Genomic DNA, 15947 nt, shown 5'->3' with positions numbered 1-15947 from the left:
TAATAGAGGAGTTTTGAAGAGTACCTTAAAAGGCTTCAGGAAATGCACAATGGGAAAGATTTTGAGACAGAATATTTATAGGTATGTAACACATTTGCCAGCAGTGTGTGTGCTAAGGATTTTCAGGAGTTAGTCATAAATGATACTTTTTTCTTCTTCAACTTCTCTTTCCTCATATTAGATTATAAATATCCTGCGAAGTGTACTTTTTAAGTGGCATAGCTCAAGTGTGGGTGTTAAGGCTAATTCCAGGGACAATTGAGGGCAGATTTAGCAATGAATTACAATGCACTGGGACTGAAAAATGTTACTGTAGTTTATCTTTATGCCTTTTTCCAATAACAAAATGCTAGTGACATATAATTGCACTGTAAGTTAGTACAAAACAAACAAATAGGGATTGCATACATGTACTTAATAATACCTGAAAATAAAAATAAACAAAGCAAATACAATTCAGATGACCTTGGGAAAGCTATACAAGTAAATCATGAAGGTTAGTGAGCAAAGCACTGGACAAAGAGTTTGAAACAAAAGAAAAGTTTCTCATTTCATTAGATTAAAATTTTTATTTTTCTATAAAAGGAAACATCAGAAATAGTTATCTTCCTGAAACAGAACATTCCAAACGGGAGTTGGAAAAAATAACAACAGTATTTTAATACACGATGTAGTCTGAAATTCTGCTCGATCTTGCTGTATAATTTTCCAATATGCTTTAAGGGTTGAAAATAGAATGAAGACGGCAAGAAATGTTAAAGGAAATTTTCTGATTTCAGTGATGTGAATCAGAAAATGGAAAGGCACGTTATGCCTTTATTATTCTTCATAAAAGTTAAGAGTAGAGAACCGAAACATGCCGGCGTCTCTGTGGCGCAATCGGTTAGCGCGTTCGGCTGTTAACCGAAAGGTTGGTGGTTCGAGCCCACCCAGGGACGCTCTCCTTTTACGGCCTTGCTACCGGTAGTTTTGCACAAATCTCGGAGTTCAGGCCTCTGGGCTACGCTGCAGTAGATTTCCGCGGCCGGGAGAAGAGAAAACTCGGATCTCACTTCGCTGTCCACGTGGCAGGAGGCTTTTCGGCTTAATTTGTGATGGGGACCCCTACTCCCACCGTCTCCCGCACCCGGCGACCCGCTGGCTGTTACTGCCCATTCCGGGGGCGGTGCGTGGGTCCAGCCCCTTAAAGCCCGCGCCTCCTTTCGCGTCTACTCTCTCAGTTCCCAAACTCCGGCCGCTCCATGCCCTGGGGGGCCCTGGCTCTCCTCGCCCTCCCCTTGAAGCCCGGGCCACGCAGGTCCCTTGCTGGCCTGGCCGGGCTCCCGCGGGCGCCGTGCGTGCGTCCGTGCGGGCGCTCACCCGCTCCGTGTCGCCCCGGGGCCCCCACGCCGGGAGCGCGGCTCCAGCTGGCCTCGCTCGGTTGCAGGGCTCCCGAAGTGCCAGAGGTCGACTGAACGTAGGTATTTTAAGAGTGTCAATTTCAAGCTGTAAGTTGATTTAAAACTCATACAACATTTTGTTTGTTCCCCGTCGGCGTAAACATATACTCCCGTTTTCTAACTTAAGGACTGACTACTCTTAGTATATTGATAAATTCAGAAATGTTTGCCATAAAGTCTTCGCGTGGACACTATTGTAAGAACAATTATATGTTATATTTTACTTTTTCTACTACTTTAAGTGCTAGAATTTTATAGAGAATGGACTAAACCCGCAAAGTTTCCCGTCTATTCAGAAACGGCGAGCCCCTCCCTTTAAAAAAAAACAACTGTTTGTTAAACTTAAAGAAATTCTGAGAAAGATTAAAAGTGAAAGTGCTAATATATCTTCACCAATCTATAAGCATATTACCATTTATTTCACAATATGCAAGCTCTCTCACAATAGTTACTTTGTACTTTATTCTCCAAATATATGCTTCCTTTGAGAAGTAAGAGTTTTATCATAATAATTATTGTCGAGTACAAATTAAAGAAATTTGAAAGATGGTTTTGGAAAAAAGTGATATGTCTTATTCCTGCAGCTATATAGTAATGCTCTTCTTTATACTTTCTCTCAGGTTTACATATTAAGGAGAGCTAACTTTTAGTGAGCATTTACTCCTTGCCAGCACTGTTCCAAGTGCTTTAATGGATGAATGTGTGTGGTCCTCACAGCATCCTTCAAGGTAAGTCCTATTGTTACCGTTGTCCAGAGGAGCCAACTGAAGCGTCCTGTGCAATGGAATAATTTGCCTGAAGTCGCAGTTTGTCCCTAGCATAATACGTATTTGAATCTGGTAGTTAGGCTGCAGGGCCCATGTTCCTGCTGCTATACTACCAAGACAGAAATTTTCTCCTCTAAAAGAGAGATTCTTACTTAATTAGTTAATTTAAAATCAAAGGTGATGTTTTAATTGGTTTGTGATGTTTCATTAACAGTTTGTTCCAAATCTTATGCAAGAAAAAAAAAAACCCACTGAGCGCTGATGGAATACTAAAGGGCATAGTTAAAGTATGTGTTTGTTCATTGTGCTGCTGAATTTTATTGAAATGAAAACTGTGTGGGAACATGAAACCTTAATGTGAAATGTGTCTTTTGGAAACAATTTGATAGCATTTATGTAGAGAGGGCAAGATTAGAAATAAAGGCAGGTTGGAACAGCCCAGGCAAAATCTGGAAGAGGGTCCAAGGATGCTCAGACCTCAGGCTGATGTTCGACAGTTGAGCCACCCACACAGACCCCTGTTTTCAGGACAGCTTTTTGAGATAGCCCCAGAGTTTGAACTTGACAGATGCTAGGTGGCAGTTTTGAATTTGATTTTAAATTTCTAAACACGTTCTATTTCACCCTATTTGGGAAATTAATAGGAATAGAGGCCAGAAAGTAAAGAGGGAGGATTAAATGAGCATGGACTTGGGGCAAGGAGTTCAAAAGTGTACTGTATTGTAAGTAATTCATCTCATTAGGTGAGCAGGTACTTAGCATATTTCCTTGTACCTAGCTGTTACACGTGATAGGTGGGAAGCATTTTGGACAAATTGCTTAAGTATTGTGGATGCGTTGGCTTCGTTAACTTATAATATGTATTAGTTATAGGTATTACAATCAATGCTATTTCTGGTGAGCATTATTTTGTTCTTAGCTTCTTGGATCTGTAATACCAACCAAGCCAAATACATGTTGAGAGCATATACAGCCTTAATTAAAGACTAAAGAGCATTTAAAAGGTTATGTTGAGCATCCAAGTATGTAAATATGTTCCTAATATTGCTAATAATCAGTTGTATACTTAAACTTCATATATAAAATCAGAGGAAAACTTACTCTGAAGTTATGCAATAAAGAGTGAATCAATCATGATTTACAAACTTATTTGAGAAGGTAATAGTCATGTAATTTATAATAATTTAAAAATTTTTTAAATATTGCATCATTTCTTTAGATAATGGAGGCTGGGAAGAAGCCACATGGTTAATATACCTGTTTTTATTTCTAACATATGTGACATATCATCTGGTGTAAGATTTAGGGGGGGAAAAAGTCCAAAGATACATAATTGCCCTGTTTCTGCGTATAGAATACATCATAATGAGTAATACCAACATGGATTCTCATTTTATTTCTCTGAATTTGAGTGGATAAGAGGCCTAAAATATTCAGCTTATAGCTATATCCAGCAGAGCAGGGATAAATTGGTGGTAGAATAAACTATGATACAGTTAACTAGAAAACAGTTTAAGAAGTTAAGACCTTTTAAATAAGAATGTTAATTTTATCAACTGCAGCATTTTATTTAAAGTTCTTCAGGGCTGAGGCCCTTTGATAGTGTCAGTGCATTCTGTGTTTTTACATATTGAAAATAAGTGTTGAACTTACAAGAATGATGTAAGAAAAAACTGTAAATATCTGTTTAAAGTTTTCATAGCTTAAATGTTTAAGAAGTCATTAAAATTTTAATTGTTGAGCCTTTAAATTATAAAATGTAGTTTAGAGATTTACAACCTTAAGAAAGCTCTTAAAATATAATTTTAAAGGACACTATTAGGTATAACTGCATGCAGAAATTTGTACAAATCCCTAGAAGGACAACTGGATAAATTTTTACAAAGTAAACACACCTTTATAAGCAACACCTAGATCAATAAATAAAACAATATCGATAGCCCAGAAACCCCCCTTGTGTGCTTCTCCTGGTCACCAAAACATAACTTTTAAAGTATAAACATGTGGATTATCAGATTAAAATGTGAATTTTAAGTTCTCATAGATCGGGAATGAAAAATAAATTTATTACCAAACCCTTCGGATGAGTACATATGATGATTAAGAGAAATAATAGAAACTACAAATCAGTTTTCCATGCCTACTCACTTATGACCTAACCATCTATGATAAACTTACTAAGAATAAATTTATGCTATTAAGTCAGAAAATACGAGAAATCTATTATTTATTATAGTGCTTAATTTTGTCAGTAGGCAAATAAAAAACATTCTTAGTCCCACCCACAAAAAAAAACATGAAACAAAACAAACTTCTAGAAATCATTATTGCATTTAATTCAGTTTTTATTTTTGAAAATAAAAATGTTAAAAGCAAGATGAGATTTGAGATTAAAAGTTGCAGTAAGAAGAGATTACCCAATAGTTTCCCAAATATTCTATTATAAAATGTTAAGAGTTATAATCTAGAGTCCTCTATTGGAGAAAACTAGTTGTCTTGTCATTGTGGAACTATAAATAACAGAAAATCTAGATCGGTATGCAAAAAAAAAGCTATGTTTAAAGTTGCGGAAAGTCCAGTTTTTAATATCACTGAGGAATGGCACCCTAGAAAAAATCAGGGTATAAGTCTAGATCAAAGTTTTACTTCCTTTTTTCAAACAAAATCTCTTGTTGCTATTAAAGTAGTGTATACCTAAGGTTGTAATACAAATATCTGTACAACCCCACTCATCACATAGGTAAAGATTGATGAGTTTGATTACACCAAAATCAAGATATCATGTTCATCAAAAGACACTATTAAAGGAACGAAGTGGCAAGCCAAGAGTTGTAATTCAGAAAATCAGTACTGGGATCATATATAGATTATTTTTTAAAAAGAAGAAGAAGAGGAAGAAAGGAAATACCTAATAGAAAAATGGGCAGTAGACGTGAACAAGAAATCTGAGTGGCCAAGAACCATATGAAAAGAAGCTAAATTTCATTAGTAACCGGGAAAATGTAAATTATGCCTGGAGTGTGTTACCATTACGTAGGCACCAGACTGGCATTATGAACTGTCTCTGTCTTTTTCTGTCCAAATGGATTCGGTTCCCTTAAAAAGATGCATTTTGTTTGTATCAAATTATAATTAATCTGTCTGGTAAAAGCCATACCTATATACTTCTTTCTGAAACAGGGTCGTGAAACTGCTCTGGGACAACTTCCTTATGATTCCTAGAAGCCCTGGTGGCTAATCGTGAGGCTGCGTGAGGCACGCCCTTAGATTCTTAGGGGTTTTTTTGTTCAGCCTCTATGACGCATCACCTAAAATCTTCCTGAGGTTTCAACAGTGTATCTAACAATCTCACCTTTTATCTGAAGTTTATACTGAAGCATGTTTTAATTTCAGTGTACTTTGATTTTTTCCTTCCCTTGAAAAGCTTCAGGTCATCTGGAGAAACAGCATTGTTTTCAAATCCAGTAAGTCCTGGTTCCTTTATATTTCCTCTAAATCCTGTTTGAAAACTGTATACTTCCTTTTTTTTTCTTATCTTACTTCTCATGTACTTTTTCACAGGCAGCTAAAAACAAAAACAAAACAAAATAAAAACAGTTGGTGCTTTCAACAGTCTGCCTAGAAATATCCTTATCCAGACGCAGACGTTCCCTAGGCACCTTTTCTATTTCCCACCTTACTGCAGGTGGCGGTTTCACCACTGCGTGTATGTGTGTTTGTATCACATGCTGTAAATACGCAGGAATACTCAGGTCCCCTTTCTCAGTCTCCAGTGTCAGTGTCACTGCTGTCTTTCAAGCTTTCACTCATGGTTTCTTGAAGGAGCTCCAGCTTCTGTCCACCACCTGGTCCCAAAGCTAGTGCCACATGTTTTAGTATCTTGTTAAGGCAGACACCATTTTTCAGATACCGAGTTTCGTTTTAGTTATCTATCGTTGCATGATAAACCACTAAAAAACTCAGTGGCTTAAAACAAAAACCTTTTTTATTATATATCTTTTGATTCCATGAATTGACTGGCTCGGCTAAGCAATGCCTTTTACTTGAGGTCTCTGATGTGGTTGGAAACAGATTGGGTTGGGACTTGATGTCCAGCCCTCAGTTCTTCTCCACGTGGCCTCTTTCTCCACATGACACCTCATCCTTTAGGGCCTCTCCTCAGGTCTTCACTCGCTAGCAGCATAGCCTGGTTTTCTTTAAGTAGTGGTTCAGGGCTCTGAGAGAGAGTGGTAAATGCTAGGCTTTCTTAATGCCAGGGCACAGCAATCTTAAAAGGTTACTTCCTCTGCATTCTATTGGTCAAAGCCATTATAGGCTGTGCTCAGATTGACGAGGGGGTGTAAACTCCACCTGCTGATGCGAATAGAGACACGTGCATTGAGGGAATTGCAGAATCATCTGGGGTCTTCTTTGAGGACTTGTCATCCACGCCCACCTTCCTATCTTACACCTTCATAGCCCAGACCAACCAGTCCATATTGTAACTAGGGGTGAGAAAATTGGCACAGCCCTGGGCTCAAACTGCAAATGTGTACTTGTGTCTGTCCCATGTAAGTGCAAACTCCTTCCAGGGGGGATGACCACATCCCACACACCCAAGATCATGTTAGTTACAGGTTCAGAAGTCCTCACTTATTGTTGTCATTAGGTTCTGTGACTTTAAGTGAAATGGCATATAACAAAACAATTTTACCATAGGCTAATTGATACAAATAAGCATTAAGTTTCTACAGCATCTCATCAATGTTACAATGAAACGATGTTGAGTGAAACAGCGTTATTCGAGGACCTACTGTACAACTGGGCTCACTACTTGATAGAATCTGTGGTAATCCACTGTCATCCTCCAGGATCCATCTGGTTTTATAAAAGTAAAGCCAAGAATCGAATGGAGGTATGATAAAAACCTCCACTGTATCCTTTGGATCTTCAAGGGTGGCAGTAATCTTTGCCTTTTGCCTTGAGACATGATATTGTTTTTACTTACAAGCTAGGCTGGGAGCAGGAGGAGGCAGTTTCAGAGCTTCCATTTGGCCCTTCCCACTGGGGTAGCTCGTGCCACACAGGCCACAGAAGCAGTGTGGGGCTTTCTGCCAACCACCAAGCCTGTCTATTCCAATTATACACCTATGCATTCAGCACTGCTGGCTGGTGCATGAAACCATTTGTTACCTGGCTCATGAAAGTGCCCACTCTAAGTGAGGCAGGCTGATGGGGGGAGTGTGATGTCAATTTAGGTCCTTGGGTGTCAATGTTAATTCAGCCCCTCTGTCCTTGAAGTTCCCGGGAATTCTTCTTGCCCCAGTATACTGAAGTAAATGGCTCTGTGTCCCTTTGGGGGAAGGACTTGGAGAATCCTTATCAAACATACTTGCCATGTGTGACACAATTCTTCCTCCTGGGACCCAGCACATCCTTAGTCAGTGATTTCCCAACCTGAGTATGGCTCAAATCCAGAAACTAGGCAGAGTATGGTAATTTTTCATTGTGGTGATTGCTCTCAGTCTCCTGAAGATCCAGCCTTGATTTCTTTTGATTGTACAGTTTGAGCAATATGCTTTTTGGCTGTTCATCCACCCTGTCTCTCAGGATGCCATGTTCTATTAATCATCTCCATATCTCAGTGGGTCAGACACCTCCCCACCCTCCAACACCGTCAATCTAAACTTGCCAGTCACTACAATAACTGCCCACAAGCTGCCCTTTGTTACTTCAGGACTCCGCCTCTCTATCACGATCAGGGAGCCCAGCCCCCAGCGTCAGTCCAAGCCTGTAGAAGACAGCCCCACCGACCTTCACAGCGAGGCTGGCGCCTCTCTCCCCAGTGCGTTCCCCATTTATTAAACAGAGTGTCCTCTGGGCTCATGGGTTTTCTGGCCTAGCATAGCATATCCACTCTAGACCATTTTTTTTGAACATTTGTCTGCCTGTCTGCTGTGGCAGTTCTGGCATCCTCTCTTCATCCAATGTAGCCGTGTTTTCTACAAGCTTCTCAGGGCCATCCTAGCAGTGTTGGCATCATCTGCCAGGATGCTCGTCAGGATTAAAGCCTGTGCCATAGGATCGTGCTCCATAGTGATCAGTTTGCCTTTATTCAGTTTTATTTTCTACCCACTTTGATCCAACACCCTCAGGATCCATCCCAAATGTACTCTCTTGGCCTCTGCTGGTGTGTGTGTATGTATATTTGTGTTTGGTCCTGTAGCTCCTTTTGGGAGTGTAGCCTCTTTTCTCTCTCAGCAGGCTATGTTATGTTATGACTTAACCCTTATTTTTTTGATGGCCAGAAAGGGAGGTGGGGTGGGACGGGGGTGAATGCCTGTGGTCTCTCAAGGTAGAGGACTCAGCTCATCTCCAAGCAAGGCAGGAGCACTGGCTGGCCTTTCTCAAGATGAAGGGGGCCATTTCTGCAGGCCCAGAGGCTGGGGAGAAGGTGGAAAGTCAAGATGCTTCCATCCCATGCCTTAGGGTTAACTGCTTCCCAACAGTCCCCATCCTTGGGTAGACTGGCCTAGCTTGAGAATTCAACCTCTTCTCAGGTTCTATTACTCTTATAATAATTGAGTCTTGGACTTGACCCTCAGCCTTTTCTGGTCTCCACTCGCAGGAGATGAGAGTCTCTTTGTATATAACAATGTTTTTCCTTCGTATTTAGGATGAATTTCCTAGGTAATATTTTTATAAGCAACACTGCTGAGATAGAGTATTACTTTATTTAGAGTTCTTGATATATATTGCTACACTGCCTTCAAAAAAGGCTGTGCTGATTTGTACCCCACCTGTAATATATGAGAGTATCTCTTTTGTCATATTTCTACAGGAGTGAGAATTTTCATTTAAAAACTATCACCCTATTATTTGGATTGGTAAAAATTGTATCTCCGTATTGCTTTAATTTGTATTTCTTTGATCACTAGGGATGTTGACAATTTCTTCATGTTAACTTGCGTTCTCTTCTGTGATTTGACTGTGCATGCTTAAAACAAAATAACGTTGTTATAATAAAGCTATTTATAACATTGTATATTGCTATAACATATAGTATAGCGATATAGTATACTATATATTGCATGTGAAATACACAGTATTGTATATTAATATAACTCGCATACCATACAATTCACCCAGTTAATAGTGTAGCGTCCAGTTATTTTTAGCATATTTACAGCATCATGTAACCCTCACAATTAATCTTAGAACAAAGTTAGGTACTGGATTTTGGGAGGAGCCCATGAGAGTGAAGGGGGTCCGAGGCCGCCTTAGTTTCCCAGCAGTTGACTTCTTTTCACAGGTATGTCTTTGTTGCTCTTGAGGAAGATGCCTCATTATCATGTATTTTTGGTATACTATTTAATGCCTGTAGGAGTGCAAGAAACCATTTATTGAACTTAGAAAATATTTTTTAAAACTTTTCTAGTTTTCCATTTTGGAATTTTTATATAAATGTTCATGCTCTATGCAAATAGCAGTTGTTTTATATTCTCTTCTATAATATTCTTTTTTTGCACCGTGAGGGAAATGACTGTATTTTGTATGTAATTAATAAATGTTTGTTAGTGACAACTGATAAGGAGTATATTTATTGAGGACATGGCTAGATAAATTTGCTGCTTACCAAATTTCATGCTTCAGATAGAACATAATTTTGCCTATATTGTAGAATGGAGCCTGCAGACATGTAAATTTTCCTTAAAGACGTATATTTTGCTGAATTATATAATAACGTACTTTGTGTTATAGACTGGGTTTTTAAGATAATTTTAATGCTCTAAACTCAAAGTATATTTATAGAAAATTTTCAACAGTTTCCATTCCAGAAATTATTCAGGAAGCTTTGTTTTTGGCCTAGATTCTTGTGCCAAAAATAGATTACCAAAATGGGAAGGAAAACTTTCTAATGAAATAATCTTGAGACCATAAATCATTAACTAGGTTTTTAAAAGTCTCACTTGCAGCTTATTCTATTTACAAAACAAACAAACAAACAAACAAAGAAAAATAAAAGGAAAGATTGGTAAGTTGACTTGTATATTTCTTCTACTGCTGCAGCATTTTATTTTTTTATCATGCAGTTTTTATTTTTTATCATTTTTAATTTTTTATTTTTAAAAATTTTCAATTACTGTTGACATAAAGTATTGTATTAGTTTCAGTTGCATAACATAGTGGTTTACATACCTTATGAAGTGCTCACCCAGATAAGTCTACCCATGTGACACCATACACAGTATGTATGTATTACAACATTACCGACTATATTGTAAGGGACCAGATTTTTTATAAGCCATTTGAAAATTGCATGTCTTAAGAATTTCAAAAGGCAAGTGATTTATTATTTCTGTCTTACTCTTTAATGTTTTTAATTCTAATGTAAGATATTGTAGGACAACAGAAAAGTGGACAATCTAAGTAATTGATTAGTTAATTAAATTGGCTGTCTTTGTGGCTGAAACAAGTTTTGGAAAACTCACAAAATCCTATTGTACCTAAGGGACCTGCTGAGTGCTCTACAGGTGTGCAGGACATTATGGTTGATGTTACTGGGAACACCAGCCCTAATTTTTAATTACCCAAATAATCAAGAATACAGAGATGCTTTTAATAAAGACTTCGTTTTAATCATCTAAGATGTCTATTCACAGTAAAGAATGCTCATACTGTTAAGATTATAACTGTTAGTTAAATTAAATGTATGGTTAAATATTTGGGACTTGGATTAAGCAGTGACATGGTCAAATGCATGCACCGTTAAGTGGCATTAATTAGCACACTATTCAGGTGGAGGGAAAAATTCAGATGCACCTGGGACTGTTTTCAGTTAATCTGACTTTCTATTTATTGGATGCTGCCATTGCCTAAATGAAACAAAACTACAAAAACTCTATAATTTATATGTGCTTTCAGAATTAGTTACCACAGCAAAATCCATGAAGTTTTAAGATTTTTTTATTGTATGGGGTTTTGGACATTACTGCTTGTAAATTTTACCTTTTTCTCCTCTACGAATGGACTTTGGAGAATGAAAAGTTGATTATTATTGCAAATTAATGCAAAGGAAATAATTTGAGATGCATGACATACTATCAAAATCAAAAAGCCTAAGTTTGGAACAAAAAGGTTAAAGACATGATAAAACATAACAACCCTTAATTGCATTAAGTGGCTAGACAAAAAAGGGAAATGAGCTGCAGTATAGTCTTTATGCCTCTTCTAGTGGAGAGCTTTAGATGGAATATTGCGATCAGCATTGTGGCTGCTTCAGCTTTGAGCTTTTATTTGTCTAGTTTTTAAAGCAGGACTTTAAAAAGCTCTTTAATTTTTAAAAACCTTAGCCTTTAAGTGTGACTTCATTAAAGGTCAGATCAACCTTAGATGTATGTCTAGGCCAGTTTTCAAAAGATGCTTACATACAGCCAGCGCTCATTTGATTGACTAACATTTTCACGTTATCATCTCCAGTAGTTCTCACTCAGGCAGGTCCTACGTTGCCGGAGAGTTTGGAAACAAGCGGGGCATTTGTCATCGACACAAGGACTTGATCTGTGGGGTACCACTGGCATTTAGAGAAGGGGCCGGGTATGCTTGATGGCCCTAAAGCTTGTTTCAGTTCTGCACAGTGAAAACTTTTCCTGCACCCCGCTGGAGTTTAAAAAGATGCACTGAACAACATCCCACAAGTGAGTCAGTAGTATTCGAGTACAAGTGTAAATCAGTAGCCCTTCAATGTAAAGTAATACTGAAAAGTTTTATAAGAATCTACACAAAAAGGCTTATAATTTAGGAAAAAGTCACTGTGGAGAGGGAAGCTTAAATGGCATAAAGATATTGTATCAGAATTACTGAAATCTCACACTGTAGATCTGATCTTTAAAGTTTTGTGACTTCGCTCGTCATAGATTTTTAGGGCGTTAATTTGATGTTTTTAAAAGATTGCATTAACATATTTTTTTTATCTCGGTTACCGAGTGTGAATTTAAGGTGCCCTTTAAATTTTATACCCAAAGTGAGTGCCTCACTTTCCTCACCCTGGCCCCTGCTCTGTTGTACACAATTCGTTGAAAAGGGTATATCAGTGCAGTCGGTCGTGCAGTTACTGCAAAAGCACCGAAATCAACTGCATTGTGTGATTAAGGAGATTTGAGACTCCCTTTACCAGACTAAGAAACTAAATAATATTGAGGCACATGAAAGGCAGAACTCATACTAAGTTTTAATAAATGTTATTTTAAAAAATATTTTATATTATCGCTGATCTATACACTTAATTTTTCGTAGTGTAATAAGAAATTAATGAAGTGAATACCACATAGTAAACTGATTTCTTTGAGGATTGTGTATCATTTTTCAGACTTGCTCTGATGTGTCTCTGACATCTACCATATAGCTTCTTTACAGTCTGTTTTGTTTACTTCTTCTTAAAAATCCATCTAGTATTCGCTGTGGTATTAAAAGATGTGATCACCCAAGTCTCTTTAAGTCCTGGAGCCTGAATTTATGTTTTGACATGTGGTAGAATTTTAAAATAACTGACATGTTTTCTGTAGTCACATAGGGAATTATTTTGATTTTATATTTTACAGATTAGGCCCAGATCATTTTTGAGAATATTGTATTTTCTCTCGAATTTGTCTTGATTACTTTTCCTTATATACAAATGAATCTGATATGTTATTAATTATCCTAACACCATCTTTTTTGTTCTAGCGTACTCTTGTATCTCTGTTTATTTTGGTATATCTCTTTTATGGAATGACTTATTATTTTTTCTTAAATCAAAACAATCTTTAAGTCAATGTAAGAATCTAACTACTTAATTAGGTCTTTTAGTGTAGTCAAATCTGAGCATATACATGTTGAAATACGTATTTTATGAGTTATTTTCTTTTTATTTCTCTGCTAAATTACTGTTGAGATGCTATTTTCGTTTTTAAAACATTGTGTAGTGAGGTTATATTATCTAAGAACTTCATTTGAGGATATGTGAAAGATTATGTTTCCAAAGGTGGCTACAACAATCACTCTCATCTTTTGAGTTCTTGTACAATATGACCTCTTCCCTCCCCCATCAAGAGGTGGCATGTTTCCCCTTTCCTTGAATTGGGCTGGCCCCGTGACCTGTTTTGACCAATAGAATGCAGCCAAAGTGATGCTGTGTAACTTTGGAGGGCTTGGCTTTAAGAGGTTTGCAGCTTCCGTCTTTGCACTGGGGAGCTCTCTTTCTTAGCACTCAGCTGCTGTGCTATGAGAAATCCTGAGTAGTCACTTCGAGAGGCCCACCTGGAAGAGAAGTGAGGCCTCGGCCGACAGAGCCCACCGAGCTCCCAGCCAGCCATCAGTGCCAACTACCAGTCATGGGAGTGAGGCCGTTTGCCTCTTAGCTGTCCCTGAGCTCCACGTGACACCACATCAAGCAGAAGAACTGTCCATTGAACCCACATTATGAGGGTTAATAAATTGCTGATTGGGATGGTTTATTTCACTGCAATGGATAAAGTAGGCTATTAAAGGAGACATTAGAAATTATTTGTGATAGCAAAGAATTGTTAGATCTGACATTGTTGAAAACCACTCTCAAAGACAACAAATGCTTAATAATTCAGACTTTTAAAAGATTCAACAACTTGCAAAGATTTTCTAACAGGAGATAATTTGAATTAAATACTAATCGATTCCAAGATTTATTTTATTAATTATTATTATTATTTAAAAAGATTTTTATGGTCACATTGGTTAATGAAATCCAATAAGTTTCAGCTGTACATTTTAACAGTAAGGCATATATATTTACACTGCGTTCACCTCCTATAGTTAGATTTCTTTCTGTCACCACATATTTGACCCCCTTTACCCCATCTACCTCTCTCCTCCCCCCTACCCTCTGGTAACCACTAGTCTGTTGTCCATGACTATGAATCTCTGTTTATTTGTCCTGTTCATTTGTTGCTTTTAGGTTAATATCCCACATATAAGTGATATCACGTGATTTTCAACCTTTTCTGTCTGGCTTATTTTGCTTAGCATGATTATCTCGAGGTCCATCCATGTTGTTGCAAATGGCAGTATTTCATCTCTTCTTATGGCTGAGTAATATTCCATCGTATATATGCACCACAGCTTCTTTATCTAATCCTCTATCATAGGACACTTCAGTTGCTTCCATGTCTTGGCCACCGTAAGTAATCCTGCTATGCATATCAGTGTGCAAATATCTTTTCGGATATGGATTTTCAAGTCTTTGGGGCAAATACCTAGTGGAGGGATTGCTGAATAATCATATGGTAGATCAATTCTTAGTTTTTTGAGGAACCTCCATAGTGGCTGTACCAATTCCCAGATTTCAAAAGAGAACCAATAAGGTTGAAATTGCCACATCTTTATTTTCTTTATTTCTTCCCATTTTGTTTAAGTGAGAAATTACTTATTTTCTACTTGAAGATAAAAAACAAACAAAAAAAAAAACAGGGCGAGGGTAAGCTACAGGTCAAGATTGTTTACTTATGGGTCAAAAACTCCTGAGCTCCCTTGATGTCTGTGCTCATCAATTATTGTCTATGTGCAAATTCTCAAATGTATACAGTAGCTGTTATGATTAGGAAAATACAAATTCACTCAAAAGCATTACTAATTTTGTAGTTTTTTAGTCAATATATGTTTTTGAGTTATGAAGATATTTTGCCACTAAAACAGAGTTCTTGAAATATTTGAAATTTTGGGAAAACCACTGGTGGAGGTCTGTATGTTCAGCTGTTAATGGATGTATAGCTGCTAATACTCCTTCAAACTAATCACTGCTTGCTGTTTACTTGGTTTTATGGACCTTGAAATAATTTGATTTCTTCCTATAAACTGAACAGTGATTATGGGGAAATTAATTCCATAGAAAAGTTCAAAAAGAAGTTTTAGTGGCCTTCGTAAGATGACAGAGCCCTTAATTAACCATTGTGAAGAAATTGCTTCATAGAGCCATTATCTACCTCACAAGAGCATCATGAGAATCTTAAGAGATATTATTCTCTCCATTTGTAGACCAGGACACTGAAGGCACAAAGAGGTGAGGTTATTTGACCAAAGTCGCAAAGTGAAACACAGAGCTAGGACAGGAGCTTAAGTCTCTGAATCTTTATCTAGTACTTTTAGAGTAAAAATGACCTTTATGATCAAAAATTATAAATCATGTTCTTGTCAGGCATGGACAATGGATTTGCCAATTTCTGTGGATATTAGCTTGATGTAATCAGCTAGGGAGAACTTGCTAGAATACCATGTGAGATATATCTCACAATATGAATAAAACCAAGATGAGCATCATTATTTTGGAGATGTACGTATTGAAGTGATTTCCTGTAATTATTGTTCTTACTCTTTGATATAGACAATTGAGATTTTCTTAATCTTAATGGAGAAAATGAACAAAAATACTTTAAAAACCTATTAATGCTATTTCATCACTAATTTGTAACATGAAATCGAAGTAGAGAGTGAGCTTACTGTGTAATTTCATCTTCGAGATGACTCCCACAGTCTGCCATCGCCAAGCACCTGGGTGGACCCTACACTACCACAGTTGACTTTCAACGGAGTACTTATTGCATTTTTTAAAATTTTTTTCTTTTTTATAATTTAAACATAGACCGACATAGAAGTATAACAACATAAGAAAATGACCAAGGTTTAAAAGAACTATGTTGAGATCCACTGGTGCAAATAAAACTAGAGAACTATTTTGAATTAATTTGCATTG

The 15947-nt window shown here is 37.4% G+C and overlaps 1 non-coding gene across 1 annotated transcript; it reads left to right on the top strand.

Moving 5' to 3' along the window:
• The first annotated feature begins 864 nt into the window (after nucleotides 1-864).
• Nucleotides 865-938, top strand: TRNAN-GUU (transfer RNA asparagine (anticodon GUU)). Its single transcript has one exon. It is a non-coding gene; the product is annotated as a tRNA-Asn (tRNA).
• Nucleotides 939-15947: the final 15009 nt, after the last annotated feature.

This window comes from Pteropus medius, unplaced genomic scaffold, assembly GCF_902729225.1.
Source record: "Pteropus medius unplaced genomic scaffold, Ma_sr-lr_union100, whole genome shotgun sequence".
NCBI lineage: Eukaryota > Metazoa > Chordata > Mammalia > Chiroptera > Pteropodidae > Pteropus > Pteropus medius.
This window is presented reverse-complemented; position numbering and strand designations above follow the sequence as displayed.